The 16,716-nt window shown below is 52.5% G+C and overlaps 32 non-coding genes across 32 annotated transcripts; 13 read left to right on the top strand and 19 right to left on the bottom strand.

Annotated features, from left to right (window-relative positions):
* Positions 1-129: 129 nt before the first annotated feature.
* Trnad-guc (transfer RNA aspartic acid (anticodon GUC)) lies at positions 130-201 on the bottom strand. Its single transcript has one exon. It is a non-coding gene; the product is annotated as a tRNA-Asp (tRNA).
* Positions 202-302: 101 nt separating this feature from the next.
* On the bottom strand, positions 303-394 carry Trnai-uau (transfer RNA isoleucine (anticodon UAU)). Its single transcript is given in 2 exon segments — positions 303-338; positions 357-394. It is a non-coding gene; the product is annotated as a tRNA-Ile (tRNA).
* A 738-nt stretch (positions 395-1,132) lies between these two features.
* Positions 1,133-1,204, top strand: Trnam-cau (transfer RNA methionine (anticodon CAU)). Its single transcript has one exon. It is a non-coding gene; the product is annotated as a tRNA-Met (tRNA).
* A 206-nt stretch (positions 1,205-1,410) lies between these two features.
* On the bottom strand, positions 1,411-1,482 carry Trnad-guc (transfer RNA aspartic acid (anticodon GUC)). The gene has a single exon. It is a non-coding gene; the product is annotated as a tRNA-Asp (tRNA).
* A 930-nt stretch (positions 1,483-2,412) lies between these two features.
* Positions 2,413-2,484, top strand: Trnam-cau (transfer RNA methionine (anticodon CAU)). The gene has a single exon. It is a non-coding gene; the product is annotated as a tRNA-Met (tRNA).
* A 206-nt stretch (positions 2,485-2,690) lies between these two features.
* Trnad-guc (transfer RNA aspartic acid (anticodon GUC)) lies at positions 2,691-2,762 on the bottom strand. The gene has a single exon. It is a non-coding gene; the product is annotated as a tRNA-Asp (tRNA).
* Positions 2,763-3,692: 930 nt separating this feature from the next.
* Trnam-cau (transfer RNA methionine (anticodon CAU)) lies at positions 3,693-3,764 on the top strand. Its single transcript has one exon. It is a non-coding gene; the product is annotated as a tRNA-Met (tRNA).
* Positions 3,765-3,970: 206 nt separating this feature from the next.
* Positions 3,971-4,042, bottom strand: Trnad-guc (transfer RNA aspartic acid (anticodon GUC)). The gene has a single exon. It is a non-coding gene; the product is annotated as a tRNA-Asp (tRNA).
* Positions 4,043-4,143: 101 nt separating this feature from the next.
* Positions 4,144-4,235, bottom strand: Trnai-uau (transfer RNA isoleucine (anticodon UAU)). The gene is given in 2 exon segments: positions 4,144-4,179; positions 4,198-4,235. It is a non-coding gene; the product is annotated as a tRNA-Ile (tRNA).
* A 738-nt stretch (positions 4,236-4,973) lies between these two features.
* Positions 4,974-5,045, top strand: Trnam-cau (transfer RNA methionine (anticodon CAU)). The gene has a single exon. It is a non-coding gene; the product is annotated as a tRNA-Met (tRNA).
* A 206-nt stretch (positions 5,046-5,251) lies between these two features.
* Positions 5,252-5,323, bottom strand: Trnad-guc (transfer RNA aspartic acid (anticodon GUC)). Its single transcript has one exon. It is a non-coding gene; the product is annotated as a tRNA-Asp (tRNA).
* A 101-nt stretch (positions 5,324-5,424) lies between these two features.
* Positions 5,425-5,516, bottom strand: Trnai-uau (transfer RNA isoleucine (anticodon UAU)). The gene is given in 2 exon segments: positions 5,425-5,460; positions 5,479-5,516. It is a non-coding gene; the product is annotated as a tRNA-Ile (tRNA).
* Positions 5,517-6,254: 738 nt separating this feature from the next.
* Positions 6,255-6,326, top strand: Trnam-cau (transfer RNA methionine (anticodon CAU)). Its single transcript has one exon. It is a non-coding gene; the product is annotated as a tRNA-Met (tRNA).
* Positions 6,327-6,532: 206 nt separating this feature from the next.
* On the bottom strand, positions 6,533-6,604 carry Trnad-guc (transfer RNA aspartic acid (anticodon GUC)). The gene has a single exon. It is a non-coding gene; the product is annotated as a tRNA-Asp (tRNA).
* A 101-nt stretch (positions 6,605-6,705) lies between these two features.
* On the bottom strand, positions 6,706-6,797 carry Trnai-uau (transfer RNA isoleucine (anticodon UAU)). Its single transcript is given in 2 exon segments — positions 6,706-6,741; positions 6,760-6,797. It is a non-coding gene; the product is annotated as a tRNA-Ile (tRNA).
* A 738-nt stretch (positions 6,798-7,535) lies between these two features.
* Positions 7,536-7,607, top strand: Trnam-cau (transfer RNA methionine (anticodon CAU)). Its single transcript has one exon. It is a non-coding gene; the product is annotated as a tRNA-Met (tRNA).
* A 206-nt stretch (positions 7,608-7,813) lies between these two features.
* On the bottom strand, positions 7,814-7,885 carry Trnad-guc (transfer RNA aspartic acid (anticodon GUC)). Its single transcript has one exon. It is a non-coding gene; the product is annotated as a tRNA-Asp (tRNA).
* Positions 7,886-8,815: 930 nt separating this feature from the next.
* Trnam-cau (transfer RNA methionine (anticodon CAU)) lies at positions 8,816-8,887 on the top strand. Its single transcript has one exon. It is a non-coding gene; the product is annotated as a tRNA-Met (tRNA).
* A 206-nt stretch (positions 8,888-9,093) lies between these two features.
* Positions 9,094-9,165, bottom strand: Trnad-guc (transfer RNA aspartic acid (anticodon GUC)). The gene has a single exon. It is a non-coding gene; the product is annotated as a tRNA-Asp (tRNA).
* Positions 9,166-10,095: 930 nt separating this feature from the next.
* Trnam-cau (transfer RNA methionine (anticodon CAU)) lies at positions 10,096-10,167 on the top strand. Its single transcript has one exon. It is a non-coding gene; the product is annotated as a tRNA-Met (tRNA).
* Positions 10,168-10,373: 206 nt separating this feature from the next.
* Trnad-guc (transfer RNA aspartic acid (anticodon GUC)) lies at positions 10,374-10,445 on the bottom strand. The gene has a single exon. It is a non-coding gene; the product is annotated as a tRNA-Asp (tRNA).
* A 101-nt stretch (positions 10,446-10,546) lies between these two features.
* On the bottom strand, positions 10,547-10,638 carry Trnai-uau (transfer RNA isoleucine (anticodon UAU)). The gene is given in 2 exon segments: positions 10,547-10,582; positions 10,601-10,638. It is a non-coding gene; the product is annotated as a tRNA-Ile (tRNA).
* Positions 10,639-11,376: 738 nt separating this feature from the next.
* Positions 11,377-11,448, top strand: Trnam-cau (transfer RNA methionine (anticodon CAU)). Its single transcript has one exon. It is a non-coding gene; the product is annotated as a tRNA-Met (tRNA).
* A 206-nt stretch (positions 11,449-11,654) lies between these two features.
* On the bottom strand, positions 11,655-11,726 carry Trnad-guc (transfer RNA aspartic acid (anticodon GUC)). Its single transcript has one exon. It is a non-coding gene; the product is annotated as a tRNA-Asp (tRNA).
* Positions 11,727-11,827: 101 nt separating this feature from the next.
* Positions 11,828-11,919, bottom strand: Trnai-uau (transfer RNA isoleucine (anticodon UAU)). Its single transcript is given in 2 exon segments — positions 11,828-11,863; positions 11,882-11,919. It is a non-coding gene; the product is annotated as a tRNA-Ile (tRNA).
* A 738-nt stretch (positions 11,920-12,657) lies between these two features.
* Trnam-cau (transfer RNA methionine (anticodon CAU)) lies at positions 12,658-12,729 on the top strand. Its single transcript has one exon. It is a non-coding gene; the product is annotated as a tRNA-Met (tRNA).
* Positions 12,730-12,935: 206 nt separating this feature from the next.
* Positions 12,936-13,007, bottom strand: Trnad-guc (transfer RNA aspartic acid (anticodon GUC)). Its single transcript has one exon. It is a non-coding gene; the product is annotated as a tRNA-Asp (tRNA).
* A 930-nt stretch (positions 13,008-13,937) lies between these two features.
* Trnam-cau (transfer RNA methionine (anticodon CAU)) lies at positions 13,938-14,009 on the top strand. The gene has a single exon. It is a non-coding gene; the product is annotated as a tRNA-Met (tRNA).
* A 206-nt stretch (positions 14,010-14,215) lies between these two features.
* Trnad-guc (transfer RNA aspartic acid (anticodon GUC)) lies at positions 14,216-14,287 on the bottom strand. The gene has a single exon. It is a non-coding gene; the product is annotated as a tRNA-Asp (tRNA).
* A 930-nt stretch (positions 14,288-15,217) lies between these two features.
* On the top strand, positions 15,218-15,289 carry Trnam-cau (transfer RNA methionine (anticodon CAU)). The gene has a single exon. It is a non-coding gene; the product is annotated as a tRNA-Met (tRNA).
* Positions 15,290-15,495: 206 nt separating this feature from the next.
* On the bottom strand, positions 15,496-15,567 carry Trnad-guc (transfer RNA aspartic acid (anticodon GUC)). The gene has a single exon. It is a non-coding gene; the product is annotated as a tRNA-Asp (tRNA).
* A 930-nt stretch (positions 15,568-16,497) lies between these two features.
* Trnam-cau (transfer RNA methionine (anticodon CAU)) lies at positions 16,498-16,569 on the top strand. The gene has a single exon. It is a non-coding gene; the product is annotated as a tRNA-Met (tRNA).
* Positions 16,570-16,716: the final 147 nt, after the last annotated feature.

Here is a 16,716-nt window from a genome sequence, read left to right as displayed (position 1 = left end):
TAGAAAGTGTGAGGAATGCGAGAACTACTTCCTACGATGTAGCATTTTGCAGCAAGTTAATGGCAAAGTTAATGCTCTTCCACCCCACACGCGCAACACTCGAGCAGATTTGTGAGATAAAAATCGCGCCTCCCCGGCGGGGAATCGAACCCCGGTCTCCCGCGTGACAGGCGGGGATACTAACCACTATACTACCGAGGAAGACGCACCTACCGCATATAATGCACATTAAACTTGTTGGCGTAGCTGATACATCTGAAATCTAGCCTCCAGATGCTGTCAGCTGTTACGACATAAAAGTATGCCCCAGGTGAGGCTCGAACTCACAACCCCGGCATTGCTCACGGCTACTGCCTTATAAGTACCGTGCGCTAACCAATTGCGCCACTGGGGCTACAGCCAAACGCTCTCAATTAGCCATATTCACTTTGCTGCAAACCAGTGGTGGCCACAAATACATACGATCGCCACCTGCGGCCACACTGCGACTTTGGCACCTAACTACGAATGCTTCGTGCTATTCGTGTTTCATATGCTACGCTTACATGCACATCAACTGCCTCTAGTCAACGAAAAAACGCAGAAAAACGCGCGCCTTGCCTCCTGCTACCTGTCGAACAGCGGGCGCAGATATGTGGCAAGGTCCAAGCTCTGCAAGCGCACCGCGACCACGCCGCTGGACGAGAAGTGCCTTCCTTGGGAGCTTGCAGAGCCCTGAAGAACACGTTTCTTAGAGAGGTGCACTTGTCTCGTAGAACGAGACACAGTCCGTGGCCCTATGGCGCAAGGGATAACGCGTCTGACAACGGATCGGAAGATTCCAGCTTCTGATCCTGGCACTGTCGGCATTTTGTTAGTTGCCAACGCGCAGCTCGGCAGTGGATTTCGTATGTCGCCGCATCGAGGAGTGCAGTGTTATTCCTGTGCATCTCGCAGCTGCATGTCGAGGTGATGGTGGTAAATGCCGCTGCCTGCAAGCGTCAGCGTAGCGTCAGTCGAGCAAAGTCGAGACAAGTCAAGCTGAGAGCTGTAGGAGATGTTGCGCAATTAAATGTACGCGTGTGAAAGCCACGCAGACAACACTGTCCAAGTGTCCCACGTGATGTGACGAAGAGCTAGAACACCCCCACACAGCAGAGTGGCGCAGTGGAAGCGTGCTGGGCCCATAACCCAGAGGTCCGTGGATCGAAACCACGCTCTGCTAAAATTATATCTTTTGCTGATTGTGTCGAGATCGATTACTACGCGTGGAGAGTCGGCATTAACAGCGAACCCCATAATTAGAAAGTGTGAGGAATGCGAGAACTACTTCCTACGATGTAGCATTTTGCAGCAAGTTAATGGCAAAGTTAATGCTCTTCCACCCCACACGCGCAACACTCGAGCAGATTTGTGAGATAAAAGTCGCGCCTCCCCGGCGGGGAATCGAACCCCGGTCTCCCGCGTGACAGGCGGGGATACTAACCACTATACTACCGAGGAAGACGCACCTACCGCATATAATGCACATTAAACTTGTTGGCGTAGCTGATACATCTGAAATCTAGCCTCCAGATGCTGTCAGCTGTTACGACATAAAAGTATGCCCCAGGTGAGGCTCGAATTACAACCCCGGCATTGCTCACGGCTACTGCCTTATAAGTACCGTGCGCTAACCAATTGCGCCACTGGGGCTACAGCCAAACGCTCTCAATTAGCCATATTCACTTTGCTGCAAACCAGTGGTGGCCACAAATACATACGATCGCCACCTGCGGCCACACTGCGACTTTGGCACCTAACTACGAATGCTTCGTGCTATTCGTGTTTCATATGCTACGCTTACATGCACATCAACTGCCTCTAGTCAACGAAAAAACGCAGAAAAACGCGCGCCTTGCCTCCTGCTACCTGTCGAACAGCGGGCGCAGATATGTGGCAAGGTCCAAGCTCTGCAAGCGCACCGCGACCACGCCGCTGGACGAGAAGTGCCTTCCTTGGGAGCTTGCAGAGCCCTGAAGAACACGTTTCTTAGAGAGGTGCACTTGTCTCGTAGAACGAGACACAGTCCGTGGCCCTATGGCGCAAGGGATAACGCGTCTGACAACGGATCGGAAGATTCCAGCTTCTGATCCTGGCACTGTCGGCATTTTGTTAGTTGCCAACGCGCAGCTCGGCAGTGGATTTCGTATGTCGCCGCATCGAGGAGTGCAGTGTTATTCCTGTGCATCTCGCAGCTGCATGTCGAGGTGATGGTGGTAAATGCCGCTGCCTGCAAGCGTCAGCGTAGCGTCAGTCGAGCAAAGTCGAGACAAGTCAAGCTGAGAGCTGTAGGAGATGTTGCGCAATTAAATGTACGCGTGTGAAAGCCACGCAGACAACACTGTCCAAGTGTCCCACGTGATGTGACGAAGAGCTAGAACACCCCCACACAGCAGAGTGGCGCAGTGGAAGCGTGCTGGGCCCATAACCCAGAGGTCCGTGGATCGAAACCACGCTCTGCTAAAATTATATCTTTTGCTGATTGTGTCGAGATCGATTACTACGCGTGGAGAGTCGGCATTAACAGCGAACCCCATAATTAGAAAGTGTGAGGAATGCGAGAACTACTTCCTACGATGTAGCATTTTGCAGCAAGTTAATGGCAAAGTTAATGCTCTTCCACCCCACACGCGCAACACTCGAGCAGATTTGTGAGATAAAAGTCGCGCCTCCCCGGCGGGGAATCGAACCCCGGTCTCCCGCGTGACAGGCGGGGATACTAACCACTATACTACCGAGGAAGACGCACCTACCGCATATAATGCACATTAAACTTGTTGGCGTAGCTGATACATCTGAAATCTAGCCTCCAGATGCTGTCAGCTGTTACGACATAAAAGTATGCCCCAGGTGAGGCTCGAATTACAACCCCGGCATTGCTCACGGCTACTGCCTTATAAGTACCGTGCGCTAACCAATTGCGCCACTGGGGCTACAGCCAAACGCTCTCAATTAGCCATATTCACTTTGCTGCAAACCAGTGGTGGCCACAAATACATACGATCGCCACCTGCGGCCACACTGCGACTTTGGCACCTAACTACGAATGCTTCGTGCTATTCGTGTTTCATATGCTACGCTTACATGCACATCAACTGCCTCTAGTCAACGAAAAAACGCAGAAAAACGCGCGCCTTGCCTCCTGCTACCTGTCGAACAGCGGGCGCAGATATGTGGCAAGGTCCAAGCTCTGCAAGCGCACCGCGACCACGCCGCTGGACGAGAAGTGCCTTCCTTGGGAGCTTGCAGAGCCCTGAAGAACACGTTTCTTAGAGAGGTGCACTTGTCTCGTAGAACGAGACACAGTCCGTGGCCCTATGGCGCAAGGGATAACGCGTCTGACAACGGATCGGAAGATTCCAGCTTCTGATCCTGGCATTGTCGGCATTTTGTTAGTTGCCAACGCGCAGCTCGGCAGTGGATTTCGTATGTCGCCGCATCGAGGAGTGCAGTGTTATTCCTGTGCATCTCGCAGCTGCATGTCGAGGTGATGGTGGTAAATGCCGCTGCCTGCAAGCGTCAGCGTAGCGTCAGTCGAGCAAAGTCGAGACAAGTCAAGCTGAGAGCTGTAGGAGATGTTGCGCAATTAAATGTACGCGTGTGAAAGCCACGCAGACAACACTGTCCAAGTGTCCCACGTGATGTGACGAAGAGCTAGAACACCCCCACACAGCAGAGTGGCGCAGTGGAAGCGTGCTGGGCCCATAACCCAGAGGTCCGTGGATCGAAACCACGCTCTGCTAAAATTATATCTTTTGCTGATTGTGTCGAGATCGATTACTACGCGTGGAGAGTCGGCATTAACAGCGAACCCCATAATTAGAAAGTGTGAGGAATGCGAGAACTACTTCCTACGATGTAGCATTTTGCAGCAAGTTAATGGCAAAGTTAATGCTCTTCCACCCCACACGCGCAACACTCGAGCAGATTTGTGAGATAAAAATCGCGCCTCCCCGGCGGGGAATCGAACCCCGGTCTCCCGCGTGACAGGCGGGGATACTAACCACTATACTACCGAGGAAGACGCACCTACCGCATATAATGCACATTAAACTTGTTGGCGTAGCTGATACATCTGAAATCTAGCCTCCAGATGCTGTCAGCTGTTACGACATAAAAGTATGCCCCAGGTGAGGCTCGAACTCACAACCCCGGCATTGCTCACGGCTACTGCCTTATAAGTACCGTGCGCTAACCAATTGCGCCACTGGGGCTACAGCCAAACGCTCTCAATTAGCCATATTCACTTTGCTGCAAACCAGTGGTGGCCACAAATACATACGATCGCCACCTGCGGCCACACTGCGACTTTGGCACCTAACTACGAATGCTTCGTGCTATTCGTGTTTCATATGCTACGCTTACATGCACATCAACTGCCTCTAGTCAACGAAAAAACGCAGAAAAACGCGCGCCTTGCCTCCTGCTACCTGTCGAACAGCGGGCGCAGATATGTGGCAAGGTCCAAGCTCTGCAAGCGCACCGCGACCACGCCGCTGGACGAGAAGTGCCTTCCTTGGGAGCTTGCAGAGCCCTGAAGAACACGTTTCTTAGAGAGGTGCACTTGTCTCGTAGAACGAGACACAGTCCGTGGCCCTATGGCGCAAGGGATAACGCGTCTGACAACGGATCGGAAGATTCCAGCTTCTGATCCTGGCACTGTCGGCATTTTGTTAGTTGCCAACGCGCAGCTCGGCAGTGGATTTCGTATGTCGCCGCATCGAGGAGTGCAGTGTTATTCCTGTGCATCTCGCAGCTGCATGTCGAGGTGATGGTGGTAAATGCCGCTGCCTGCAAGCGTCAGCGTAGCGTCAGTCGAGCAAAGTCGAGACAAGTCAAGCTGAGAGCTGTAGGAGATGTTGCGCAATTAAATGTACGCGTGTGAAAGCCACGCAGACAACACTGTCCAAGTGTCCCACGTGATGTGACGAAGAGCTAGAACACCCCCACACAGCAGAGTGGCGCAGTGGAAGCGTGCTGGGCCCATAACCCAGAGGTCCGTGGATCGAAACCACGCTCTGCTAAAATTATATCTTTTGCTGATTGTGTCGAGATCGATTACTACGCGTGGAGAGTCGGCATTAACAGCGAACCCCATAATTAGAAAGTGTGAGGAATGCGAGAACTACTTCCTACGATGTAGCATTTTGCAGCAAGTTAATGGCAAAGTTAATGCTCTTCCACCCCACACGCGCAACACTCGAGCAGATTTGTGAGATAAAAATCGCGCCTCCCCGGCGGGGAATCGAACCCCGGTCTCCCGCGTGACAGGCGGGGATACTAACCACTATACTACCGAGGAAGACGCACCTACCGCATATAATGCACATTAAACTTGTTGGCGTAGCTGATACATCTGAAATCTAGCCTCCAGATGCTGTCAGCTGTTACGACATAAAAGTATGCCCCAGGTGAGGCTCGAACTCACAACCCCGGCATTGCTCACGGCTACTGCCTTATAAGTACCGTGCGCTAACCAATTGCGCCACTGGGGCTACAGCCAAACGCTCTCAATTAGCCATATTCACTTTGCTGCAAACCAGTGGTGGCCACAAATACATACGATCGCCACCTGCGGCCACACTGCGACTTTGGCACCTAACTACGAATGCTTCGTGCTATTCGTGTTTCATATGCTACGCTTACATGCACATCAACTGCCTCTAGTCAACGAAAAAACGCAGAAAAACGCGCGCCTTGCCTCCTGCTACCTGTCGAACAGCGGGCGCAGATATGTGGCAAGGTCCAAGCTCTGCAAGCGCACCGCGACCACGCCGCTGGACGAGAAGTGCCTTCCTTGGGAGCTTGCAGAGCCCTGAAGAACACGTTTCTTAGAGAGGTGCACTTGTCTCGTAGAACGAGACACAGTCCGTGGCCCTATGGCGCAAGGGATAACGCGTCTGACAACGGATCGGAAGATTCCAGCTTCTGATCCTGGCACTGTCGGCATTTTGTTAGTTGCCAACGCGCAGCTCGGCAGTGGATTTCGTATGTCGCCGCATCGAGGAGTGCAGTGTTATTCCTGTGCATCTCGCAGCTGCATGTCGAGGTGATGGTGGTAAATGCCGCTGCCTGCAAGCGTCAGCGTAGCGTCAGTCGAGCAAAGTCGAGACAAGTCAAGCTGAGAGCTGTAGGAGATGTTGCGCAATTAAATGTACGCGTGTGAAAGCCACGCAGACAACACTGTCCAAGTGTCCCACGTGATGTGACGAAGAGCTAGAACACCCCCACACAGCAGAGTGGCGCAGTGGAAGCGTGCTGGGCCCATAACCCAGAGGTCCGTGGATCGAAACCACGCTCTGCTAAAATTATATCTTTTGCTGATTGTGTCGAGATCGATTACTACGCGTGGAGAGTCGGCATTAACAGCGAACCCCATAATTAGAAAGTGTGAGGAATGCGAGAACTACTTCCTACGATGTAGCATTTTGCAGCAAGTTAATGGCAAAGTTAATGCTCTTCCACCCCACACGCGCAACACTCGAGCAGATTTGTGAGATAAAAATCGCGCCTCCCCGGCGGGGAATCGAACCCCGGTCTCCCGCGTGACAGGCGGGGATACTAACCACTATACTACCGAGGAAGACGCACCTACCGCATATAATGCACATTAAACTTGTTGGCGTAGCTGATACATCTGAAATCTAGCCTCCAGATGCTGTCAGCTGTTACGACATAAAAGTATGCCCCAGGTGAGGCTCGAACTCACAACCCCGGCATTGCTCACGGCTACTGCCTTATAAGTACCGTGCGCTAACCAATTGCGCCACTGGGGCTACAGCCAAACGCTCTCAATTAGCCATATTCACTTTGCTGCAAACCAGTGGTGGCCACAAATACATACGATCGCCACCTGCGGCCACACTGCGACTTTGGCACCTAACTACGAATGCTTCGTGCTATTCGTGTTTCATATGCTACGCTTACATGCACATCAACTGCCTCTAGTCAACGAAAAAACGCAGAAAAACGCGCGCCTTGCCTCCTGCTACCTGTCGAACAGCGGGCGCAGATATGTGGCAAGGTCCAAGCTCTGCAAGCGCACCGCGACCACGCCGCTGGACGAGAAGTGCCTTCCTTGGGAGCTTGCAGAGCCCTGAAGAACACGTTTCTTAGAGAGGTGCACTTGTCTCGTAGAACGAGACACAGTCCGTGGCCCTATGGCGCAAGGGATAACGCGTCTGACAACGGATCGGAAGATTCCAGCTTCTGATCCTGGCACTGTCGGCATTTTGTTAGTTGCCAACGCGCAGCTCGGCAGTGGATTTCGTATGTCGCCGCATCGAGGAGTGCAGTGTTATTCCTGTGCATCTCGCAGCTGCATGTCGAGGTGATGGTGGTAAATGCCGCTGCCTGCAAGCGTCAGCGTAGCGTCAGTCGAGCAAAGTCGAGACAAGTCAAGCTGAGAGCTGTAGGAGATGTTGCGCAATTAAATGTACGCGTGTGAAAGCCACGCAGACAACACTGTCCAAGTGTCCCACGTGATGTGACGAAGAGCTAGAACACCCCCACACAGCAGAGTGGCGCAGTGGAAGCGTGCTGGGCCCATAACCCAGAGGTCCGTGGATCGAAACCACGCTCTGCTAAAATTATATCTTTTGCTGATTGTGTCGAGATCGATTACTACGCGTGGAGAGTCGGCATTAACAGCGAACCCCATAATTAGAAAGTGTGAGGAATGCGAGAACTACTTCCTACGATGTAGCATTTTGCAGCAAGTTAATGGCAAAGTTAATGCTCTTCCACCCCACACGCGCAACACTCGAGCAGATTTGTGAGATAAAAGTCGCGCCTCCCCGGCGGGGAATCGAACCCCGGTCTCCCGCGTGACAGGCGGGGATACTAACCACTATACTACCGAGGAAGACGCACCTACCGCATATAATGCACATTAAACTTGTTGGCGTAGCTGATACATCTGAAATCTAGCCTCCAGATGCTGTCAGCTGTTACGACATAAAAGTATGCCCCAGGTGAGGCTCGAATTACAACCCCGGCATTGCTCACGGCTACTGCCTTATAAGTACCGTGCGCTAACCAATTGCGCCACTGGGGCTACAGCCAAACGCTCTCAATTAGCCATATTCACTTTGCTGCAAACCAGTGGTGGCCACAAATACATACGATCGCCACCTGCGGCCACACTGCGACTTTGGCACCTAACTACGAATGCTTCGTGCTATTCGTGTTTCATATGCTACGCTTACATGCACATCAACTGCCTCTAGTCAACGAAAAAACGCAGAAAAACGCGCGCCTTGCCTCCTGCTACCTGTCGAACAGCGGGCGCAGATATGTGGCAAGGTCCAAGCTCTGCAAGCGCACCGCGACCACGCCGCTGGACGAGAAGTGCCTTCCTTGGGAGCTTGCAGAGCCCTGAAGAACACGTTTCTTAGAGAGGTGCACTTGTCTCGTAGAACGAGACACAGTCCGTGGCCCTATGGCGCAAGGGATAACGCGTCTGACAACGGATCGGAAGATTCCAGCTTCTGATCCTGGCACTGTCGGCATTTTGTTAGTTGCCAACGCGCAGCTCGGCAGTGGATTTCGTATGTCGCCGCATCGAGGAGTGCAGTGTTATTCCTGTGCATCTCGCAGCTGCATGTCGAGGTGATGGTGGTAAATGCCGCTGCCTGCAAGCGTCAGCGTAGCGTCAGTCGAGCAAAGTCGAGACAAGTCAAGCTGAGAGCTGTAGGAGATGTTGCGCAATTAAATGTACGCGTGTGAAAGCCACGCAGACAACACTGTCCAAGTGTCCCACGTGATGTGACGAAGAGCTAGAACACCCCCACACAGCAGAGTGGCGCAGTGGAAGCGTGCTGGGCCCATAACCCAGAGGTCCGTGGATCGAAACCACGCTCTGCTAAAATTATATCTTTTGCTGATTGTGTCGAGATCGATTACTACGCGTGGAGAGTCGGCATTAACAGCGAACCCCATAATTAGAAAGTGTGAGGAATGCGAGAACTACTTCCTACGATGTAGCATTTTGCAGCAAGTTAATGGCAAAGTTAATGCTCTTCCACCCCACACGCGCAACACTCGAGCAGATTTGTGAGATAAAAGTCGCGCCTCCCCGGCGGGGAATCGAACCCCGGTCTCCCGCGTGACAGGCGGGGATACTAACCACTATACTACCGAGGAAGACGCACCTACCGCATATAATGCACATTAAACTTGTTGGCGTAGCTGATACATCTGAAATCTAGCCTCCAGATGCTGTCAGCTGTTACGACATAAAAGTATGCCCCAGGTGAGGCTCGAATTACAACCCCGGCATTGCTCACGGCTACTGCCTTATAAGTACCGTGCGCTAACCAATTGCGCCACTGGGGCTACAGCCAAACGCTCTCAATTAGCCATATTCACTTTGCTGCAAACCAGTGGTGGCCACAAATACATACGATCGCCACCTGCGGCCACACTGCGACTTTGGCACCTAACTACGAATGCTTCGTGCTATTCGTGTTTCATATGCTACGCTTACATGCACATCAACTGCCTCTAGTCAACGAAAAAACGCAGAAAAACGCGCGCCTTGCCTCCTGCTACCTGTCGAACAGCGGGCGCAGATATGTGGCAAGGTCCAAGCTCTGCAAGCGCACCGCGACCACGCCGCTGGACGAGAAGTGCCTTCCTTGGGAGCTTGCAGAGCCCTGAAGAACACGTTTCTTAGAGAGGTGCACTTGTCTCGTAGAACGAGACACAGTCCGTGGCCCTATGGCGCAAGGGATAACGCGTCTGACAACGGATCGGAAGATTCCAGCTTCTGATCCTGGCATTGTCGGCATTTTGTTAGTTGCCAACGCGCAGCTCGGCAGTGGATTTCGTATGTCGCCGCATCGAGGAGTGCAGTGTTATTCCTGTGCATCTCGCAGCTGCATGTCGAGGTGATGGTGGTAAATGCCGCTGCCTGCAAGCGTCAGCGTAGCGTCAGTCGAGCAAAGTCGAGACAAGTCAAGCTGAGAGCTGTAGGAGATGTTGCGCAATTAAATGTACGCGTGTGAAAGCCACGCAGACAACACTGTCCAAGTGTCCCACGTGATGTGACGAAGAGCTAGAACACCCCCACACAGCAGAGTGGCGCAGTGGAAGCGTGCTGGGCCCATAACCCAGAGGTCCGTGGATCGAAACCACGCTCTGCTAAAATTATATCTTTTGCTGATTGTGTCGAGATCGATTACTACGCGTGGAGAGTCGGCATTAACAGCGAACCCCATAATTAGAAAGTGTGAGGAATGCGAGAACTACTTCCTACGATGTAGCATTTTGCAGCAAGTTAATGGCAAAGTTAATGCTCTTCCACCCCACACGCGCAACACTCGAGCAGATTTGTGAGATAAAAATCGCGCCTCCCCGGCGGGGAATCGAACCCCGGTCTCCCGCGTGACAGGCGGGGATACTAACCACTATACTACCGAGGAAGACGCACCTACCGCATATAATGCACATTAAACTTGTTGGCGTAGCTGATACATCTGAAATCTAGCCTCCAGATGCTGTCAGCTGTTACGACATAAAAGTATGCCCCAGGTGAGGCTCGAACTCACAACCCCGGCATTGCTCACGGCTACTGCCTTATAAGTACCGTGCGCTAACCAATTGCGCCACTGGGGCTACAGCCAAACGCTCTCAATTAGCCATATTCACTTTGCTGCAAACCAGTGGTGGCCACAAATACATACGATCGCCACCTGCGGCCACACTGCGACTTTGGCACCTAACTACGAATGCTTCGTGCTATTCGTGTTTCATATGCTACGCTTACATGCACATCAACTGCCTCTAGTCAACGAAAAAACGCAGAAAAACGCGCGCCTTGCCTCCTGCTACCTGTCGAACAGCGGGCGCAGATATGTGGCAAGGTCCAAGCTCTGCAAGCGCACCGCGACCACGCCGCTGGACGAGAAGTGCCTTCCTTGGGAGCTTGCAGAGCCCTGAAGAACACGTTTCTTAGAGAGGTGCACTTGTCTCGTAGAACGAGACACAGTCCGTGGCCCTATGGCGCAAGGGATAACGCGTCTGACAACGGATCGGAAGATTCCAGCTTCTGATCCTGGCACTGTCGGCATTTTGTTAGTTGCCAACGCGCAGCTCGGCAGTGGATTTCGTATGTCGCCGCATCGAGGAGTGCAGTGTTATTCCTGTGCATCTCGCAGCTGCATGTCGAGGTGATGGTGGTAAATGCCGCTGCCTGCAAGCGTCAGCGTAGCGTCAGTCGAGCAAAGTCGAGACAAGTCAAGCTGAGAGCTGTAGGAGATGTTGCGCAATTAAATGTACGCGTGTGAAAGCCACGCAGACAACACTGTCCAAGTGTCCCACGTGATGTGACGAAGAGCTAGAACACCCCCACACAGCAGAGTGGCGCAGTGGAAGCGTGCTGGGCCCATAACCCAGAGGTCCGTGGATCGAAACCACGCTCTGCTAAAATTATATCTTTTGCTGATTGTGTCGAGATCGATTACTACGCGTGGAGAGTCGGCATTAACAGCGAACCCCATAATTAGAAAGTGTGAGGAATGCGAGAACTACTTCCTACGATGTAGCATTTTGCAGCAAGTTAATGGCAAAGTTAATGCTCTTCCACCCCACACGCGCAACACTCGAGCAGATTTGTGAGATAAAAATCGCGCCTCCCCGGCGGGGAATCGAACCCCGGTCTCCCGCGTGACAGGCGGGGATACTAACCACTATACTACCGAGGAAGACGCACCTACCGCATATAATGCACATTAAACTTGTTGGCGTAGCTGATACATCTGAAATCTAGCCTCCAGATGCTGTCAGCTGTTACGACATAAAAGTATGCCCCAGGTGAGGCTCGAACTCACAACCCCGGCATTGCTCACGGCTACTGCCTTATAAGTACCGTGCGCTAACCAATTGCGCCACTGGGGCTACAGCCAAACGCTCTCAATTAGCCATATTCACTTTGCTGCAAACCAGTGGTGGCCACAAATACATACGATCGCCACCTGCGGCCACACTGCGACTTTGGCACCTAACTACGAATGCTTCGTGCTATTCGTGTTTCATATGCTACGCTTACATGCACATCAACTGCCTCTAGTCAACGAAAAAACGCAGAAAAACGCGCGCCTTGCCTCCTGCTACCTGTCGAACAGCGGGCGCAGATATGTGGCAAGGTCCAAGCTCTGCAAGCGCACCGCGACCACGCCGCTGGACGAGAAGTGCCTTCCTTGGGAGCTTGCAGAGCCCTGAAGAACACGTTTCTTAGAGAGGTGCACTTGTCTCGTAGAACGAGACACAGTCCGTGGCCCTATGGCGCAAGGGATAACGCGTCTGACAACGGATCGGAAGATTCCAGCTTCTGATCCTGGCACTGTCGGCATTTTGTTAGTTGCCAACGCGCAGCTCGGCAGTGGATTTCGTATGTCGCCGCATCGAGGAGTGCAGTGTTATTCCTGTGCATCTCGCAGCTGCATGTCGAGGTGATGGTGGTAAATGCCGCTGCCTGCAAGCGTCAGCGTAGCGTCAGTCGAGCAAAGTCGAGACAAGTCAAGCTGAGAGCTGTAGGAGATGTTGCGCAATTAAATGTACGCGTGTGAAAGCCACGCAGACAACACTGTCCAAGTGTCCCACGTGATGTGACGAAGAGCTAGAACACCCCCACACAGCAGAGTGGCGCAGTGGAAGCGTGCTGGGCCCATAACCCAGAGGTCCGTGGATCGAAACCACGCTCTGCTAAAATTATATCTTTTGCTGATTGTGTCGAGATCGATTACTACGCGTGGAGAGTCGGCATTAACAGCGAACCCCATAATTAGAAAGTGTGAGGAATGCGAGAACTACTTCCTACGATGTAGCATTTTGCAGCAAGTTAATGGCAAAGTTAATGCTCTTCCACCCCACACGCGCAACACTCGAGCAGATTTGTGAGATAAAAGTCGCGCCTCCCCGGCGGGGAATCGAACCCCGGTCTCCCGCGTGACAGGCGGGGATACTAACCACTATACTACCGAGGAAGACGCACCTACCGCATATAATGCACATTAAACTTGTTGGCGTAGCTGATACATCTGAAATCTAGCCTCCAGATGCTGTCAGCTGTTACGACATAAAAGTATGCCCCAGGTGAGGCTCGAATTACAACCCCGGCATTGCTCACGGCTACTGCCTTATAAGTACCGTGCGCTAACCAATTGCGCCACTGGGGCTACAGCCAAACGCTCTCAATTAGCCATATTCACTTTGCTGCAAACCAGTGGTGGCCACAAATACATACGATCGCCACCTGCGGCCACACTGCGACTTTGGCACCTAACTACGAATGCTTCGTGCTATTCGTGTTTCATATGCTACGCTTACATGCACATCAACTGCCTCTAGTCAACGAAAAAACGCAGAAAAACGCGCGCCTTGCCTCCTGCTACCTGTCGAACAGCGGGCGCAGATATGTGGCAAGGTCCAAGCTCTGCAAGCGCACCGCGACCACGCCGCTGGACGAGAAGTGCCTTCCTTGGGAGCTTGCAGAGCCCTGAAGAACACGTTTCTTAGAGAGGTGCACTTGTCTCGTAGAACGAGACACAGTCCGTGGCCCTATGGCGCAAGGGATAACGCGTCTGACAACGGATCGGAAGATTCCAGCTTCTGATCCTGGCACTGTCGGCATTTTGTTAGTTGCCAACGCGCAGCTCGGCAGTGGATTTCGTATGTCGCCGCATCGAGGAGTGCAGTGTTATTCCTGTGCATCTCGCAGCTGCATGTCGAGGTGATGGTGGTAAATGCCGCTGCCTGCAAGCGTCAGCGTAGCGTCAGTCGAGCAAAGTCGAGACAAGTCAAGCTGAGAGCTGTAGGAGATGTTGCGCAATTAAATGTACGCGTGTGAAAGCCACGCAGACAACACTGTCCAAGTGTCCCACGTGATGTGACGAAGAGCTAGAACACCCCCACACAGCAGAGTGGCGCAGTGGAAGCGTGCTGGGCCCATAACCCAGAGGTCCGTGGATCGAAACCACGCTCTGCTAAAATTATATCTTTTGCTGATTGTGTCGAGATCGATTACTACGCGTGGAGAGTCGGCATTAACAGCGAACCCCATAATTAGAAAGTGTGAGGAATGCGAGAACTACTTCCTACGATGTAGCATTTTGCAGCAAGTTAATGGCAAAGTTAATGCTCTTCCACCCCACACGCGCAACACTCGAGCAGATTTGTGAGATAAAAGTCGCGCCTCCCCGGCGGGGAATCGAACCCCGGTCTCCCGCGTGACAGGCGGGGATACTAACCACTATACTACCGAGGAAGACGCACCTACCGCATATAATGCACATTAAACTTGTTGGCGTAGCTGATACATCTGAAATCTAGCCTCCAGATGCTGTCAGCTGTTACGACATAAAAGTATGCCCCAGGTGAGGCTCGAATTACAACCCCGGCATTGCTCACGGCTACTGCCTTATAAGTACCGTGCGCTAACCAATTGCGCCACTGGGGCTACAGCCAAACGCTCTCAATTAGCCATATTCACTTTGCTGCAAACCAGTGGTGGCCACAAATACATACGATCGCCACCTGCGGCCACACTGCGACTTTGGCACCTAACTACGAATGCTTCGTGCTATTCGTGTTTCATATGCTACGCTTACATGCACATCAACTGCCTCTAGTCAACGAAAAAACGCAGAAAAACGCGCGCCTTGCCTCCTGCTACCTGTCGAACAGCGGGCGCAGATATGTGGCAAGGTCCAAGCTCTGCAAGCGCACCGCGACCACGCCGCTGGACGAGAAGTGCCTTCCTTGGGAGCTTGCAGAGCCCTGAAGAACACGTTTCTTAGAGAGGTGCACTTGTCTCGTAGAACGAGACACAGTCCGTGGCCCTATGGCGCAAGGGATAACGCGTCTGACAACGGATCGGAAGATTCCAGCTTCTGATCCTGGCACTGTCGGCATTTTGTTAGTTGCCAACGCGCAGCTCGGCAGTGGATTTCGTATGTCGCCGCATCGAGGAGTGCAGTGTTATTCCTGTGCATCTCGCAGCTGCATGTCGAGGTGATGGTGGTAAATGCCGCTGCCTGCAAGCGTCAGCGTAGCGTCAGTCGAGCAAAGTCGAGACAAGTCAAGCTGAGAGCTGTAGGAGATGTTGCGCAATTAAATGTACGCGTGTGAAAGCCACGCAGACAACACTGTCCAAGTGTCCCACGTGATGTGACGAAGAGCTAGAACACCCCCACACAGCAGAGTGGCGCAGTGGAAGCGTGCTGGGCCCATAACCCAGAGGTCCGTGGATCGAAACCACGCTCTGCTAAAATTATATCTTTTGCTGATTGTGTCGAGATCGATTACTACGCGTGGAGAGTCGGCATTAACAGCGAACCCCATAATTAGAAAGTGTGAGGAATGCGAGAACTACTTCCTACGATGTAGCATTTTGCAGCAAGTTAATGGCAAAGTTAATGCTCTTCCACCCCACACGCGCAACACTCGAGCAGATTTGTGAGATAAAAGTCGCGCCTCCCCGGCGGGGAATCGAACCCCGGTCTCCCGCGTGACAGGCGGGGATACTAACCACTATACTACCGAGGAAGACGCACCTACCGCATATAATGCACATTAAACTTGTTGGCGTAGCTGATACATCTGAAATCTAGCCTCCAGATGCTGTCAGCTGTTACGACATAAAAGTATGCCCCAGGTGAGGCTCGAATTACAACCCCGGCATTGCTCACGGCTACTGCCTTATAAGTACCGTGCGCTAACCAATTGCGCCACTGGGGCTACAGCCAAACGCTCTCAATTAGCCATATTCACTTTGCTGCAAACCAGTGGTGGCCACAAATACATACGATCGCCACCTGCGGCCACACTGCGACTTTGGCACCTAACTACGAATGCTTCGTGCTATTCGTGTTTCATATGCTACGCTTACATGCACATCAACTGCCTCTAGTCAACGAAAAAACGCAGAAAAACGCGCGCCTTGCCTCCTGCTACCTGTCGAACAGCGGGCGCAGATATGTGGCAAGGTCCAAGCTCTGCAAGCGCACCGCGACCACGCCGCTGGACGAGAAGTGCCTTCCTTGGGAGCTTGCAGAGCCCTGAAGAACACGTTTCTTAGAGAGGTGCACTTGTCTCGTAGAACGAGACACAGTCCGTGGCCCTATGGCGCAAGGGATAACGCGTCTGACAACGGATCGGAAGATTCCAGCTTCTGATCCTGGCATTGTCGGCATTTTGTTAGTTGCCAACGCGCAGCTCGGCAGTGGATTTCGTATGTCGCCGCATCGAGGAGTGCAGTGTTATTCCTGTGCATCTCGCAGCTGCATGTCGAGGTGATGGTGGTAAATGCCGCTGCCTGCAAGCGTCAGCGTAGCGTCAGTCGAGCAAAGTCGAGACAAGTCAAGCTGAGAGCTGTAGGAGATGTTGCGCAATTAAATGTACGCGTGTGAAAGCCACGCAGACAACACTGTCCAAGTGTCCCACGTGATGTGACGAAGAGCTAGAACACCCCCACACAGCAGAGTGGCGCAGTGGAAGCGTGCTGGGCCCATAACCCAGAGGTCCGTGGATCGAAACCACGCTCTGCTAAAATTATATCTTTTGCTGATTGTGTCGAGATCGATTACTACGCGTGGAGAGTCGGCATTAACAGCGAACCCCATAATTAGAAAGTGTGAGGAATGCGAGAACTACTTCCTACGATGTAGCATTTTGCAGCAAGTTAATGGCAAAGTT

This window comes from Schistocerca gregaria, chromosome 8 (assembly GCF_023897955.1).
Source record: "Schistocerca gregaria isolate iqSchGreg1 chromosome 8, iqSchGreg1.2, whole genome shotgun sequence".
NCBI lineage: Eukaryota > Metazoa > Arthropoda > Insecta > Orthoptera > Acrididae > Schistocerca > Schistocerca gregaria.
The sequence above is the reverse complement of the archived record's forward strand: the minus strand, read 5'-3'. Positions and strand labels throughout refer to the sequence as shown.